The sequence below is a fragment of the Grammomys surdaster genome, unplaced genomic scaffold, assembly GCF_004785775.1.
Source record: "Grammomys surdaster isolate TR1022 unplaced genomic scaffold, NIH_TR_1.0 333, whole genome shotgun sequence".
Lineage (NCBI taxonomy): Eukaryota > Metazoa > Chordata > Mammalia > Rodentia > Muridae > Grammomys > Grammomys surdaster.
Genome location: NW_021604752.1, coordinates 394078 through 397014, shown reverse-complemented (window position 1 = coordinate 397014; position 2937 = coordinate 394078).

The following is a 2937-nucleotide window of genomic DNA, read 5'->3' as shown; positions in this document are numbered from 1 at the left end:
CCAACGTGGTATGCCTACAACTAAATTCTTCTCTCCAGATCTGTTTCTCTTTATCTACCCATGCTTGTCAGTCATCTAGAGAGTTCAGACTCAGTCTGTGAGGAGGACTGGCTTCCACATCCTCTGGCTAGTTCACTCACAGAGCATGGCTAATTCCACTCTTTCCCCTCTCATTTCCTTTCTATCCCTATTGTTTCAGCTAAGGTCCTCCTCATCTCTTGCTGAGACACCAGAAACAGAAAACCAACCCTTCTTTACAGTTCCTTCTACCTCCTACCCTCAACAATACTACCTACACAGTGATCTTCTGAAAATAAAATTCTGCTTAAGATCTTTTATCTGCTTTCCTTTGACTAAGGGCTACAAAATAAAATCCAATCACTTCAGTAAGCAGTGTGAAGTCCTTCACGACCTGACCCATTCACTGGGCAAGCTTCTCTTAGGGGTTGGGGATGCATGGCTCAGTGCTTGCCCTACTCCAACTTTATAAATTTCTTCTTAAATTAAATTTACTCTGCTATAATTTGAGATATGTAATCTTAAGCAAAGCCACAGCTTTTAAAGATTCTAAGCATTTCACTTTAACTGCCTCCTATCAATTTATTTATTTATTTATTTATTTATTTATTGTTTTTGTTTTTGTTTTTCGAGACAGGGTTTCTCTGTGTAGCCCTGGCTATCCTGGAACTCACTCGGTAGACCAGGCTGGCCTCGAACTCTCAAACTCAGAAATCCGCCTGCCTCTGCCTCCCAAGTGCTGGGATTAAAGGCGTGTGCCACCACCGCCCGGTGCCTCCTATCAATTTAAAAGGTAAAATTAAAACGTTGTTTTTCCTGTTAGATCTGCAGGGATCTGCAGGTTTCATTTTCTTTTCTACCTCTAACTGTACTGGGAAGCCTTACTTCTTCTGTAGTGAAAATGATGTCAGGAGTCACTTAAGAACCCTGTACATGGTCCATTCAAGTCAAAGCTCTAACTGCGTGCACCTTCTAAAAGAAGCTACAGTACGGTTTTAGCTGTACTGTCCAAACCAGAGGAGAAACAAGACTGTTTTAAAGGAACAGAATCTGCAGGTATGAGATGACAAAAGGGGGACAGCAGTTGGAGATGACTGACCCTTAGGAAATGGCTCTGTATATGCAGCAGAGGGGCTGGGAACTAGGAGTAAGCTTTCCATGGAACCTAGCAGCACGAGGCTGTACTGCTGCACTGACCCTGAAAGATACCACGAGGCTGTCCTGCTGCACTGACCCTGAAAGATACATACATATGCTTGTATGCACAACACCACAGTCCTTGTTGTTAACTGCAAAATACTGGCTTTCATTCTATACAGCAAAGAGAGGCAACAGCAGTAGTGAGGGGGTCAGGCCATGTCAGTTTCTACTTGAGAAAAATGGTTGGCAGAAGAACTCACACCATTTGGTGAGCACAGAAGTCTGAGAAGAACTCAGTATGGCTACTGTGGCCAAGCTGTGGAGGCAATGCAGTAAAATATAAACATATTTAAAACCCTTAATTCTTGTTCTGAAGAAGAGGCCTTTCTTCTCTTTTCAACATCAACATTATTTTTAGTTTAGAGGTTCTAGCATATTCTTATGATCGCATTGTTCATTGTTGTAATAAATACAGCACAAAGCTACTAAAACAAAGCCTCTGTGTGATGCACAACACAATACTTTTCTTCTACTCTTGGAGAAAGCTTGCTTCTAACTATATTGTAGGGGTTATCTTATGGCAATTATATCTTAGGAACTGACCAATTACTATTACAGTAAAACTTCTGGGGAAACACCTTCAACTTTCAGTTCTCTGATCCCTTACTTCTGGACACTTGATGCATAGCTGTTCAGTGAGCCCTCCTGGCCCCACTGACTTTCAAACTCTTCCTAACTAACCTCACTTTTATGTCTAATATAGCTTGATCTTGTTTTCTTAATAATTTGATGTGTTAGGCTCTTGTGTTAAGAAATATTAGCTTCATTTAATACTCCCAGAATAGAAGGTATCTCCTTTATCTGAATTTGCTAACTCTGACTAATGGTATAATAGTCTATCTTGTGACACAAACTTAAAAGCTCAACTTTTCAAATACTGATCTACTTGTCCTTAAAGCTACCCTTCTACAGTTATCAGTATTCTGATAAAAATGCTTGATAAATTTATATCCCGTTTAAATAATGTACTTCCTGGCTTATTCTATTAGGAACAAGTGACATTCCAACTCACCAGACAACATGAACCTCAAGGATCTACAGTACTGAGGGCTAGTCCTTGGGCAATGGACAATTCCCTCATATAATACAAGCCCAGAGGTCTCAGCACTGCCAGTGTCTCTCTCTCTCCAGGCAATACTCTGATGCAAGCACAACGGCCTAGAGCACACCTCTGCCTCTGCAGAGAAGCTCACACTCAATTCATAGCTCATCACTGTCAGGAAGACCCTGTGATACTCTTTTTCCTGTCAATCCCAGTTAGTTTTCTCATGTTTACTTAACTGTATGTTATACGCTATACAATACAGTCTGACAGTTTCTCCTACTCTAGGCCCTTTTTAGGAAGGGCTCCCATCATCTTTATTATGTGCTTTGCTCTGATATATAGGTTCACCAAGTGAATTCTTGATCCTGATTTGCAACACTTTAACTCCATTATCTAAAACAGAAGAGGAATCCTTCAGAAATTCATAAAATCTATTCTATACTTGATATATGCTCTATGCCACTCAATCCAAGGGCCATCTCATCTGTAAAATGGGATTACTAACATCACATTGTATTCTTTCTATCACAGAGCAGAGGTAACGTGTTTACAGAAGTCTCAGTATCTGAATCAAGTGAGCAGGGCTCACAGGGCCTCAAGGAGATGGCAGTGGCAAGCATCGGGCCTGCATGGGTCTGCATACACACTGGGGCTATTAAGGCTGGGTGCTGTGG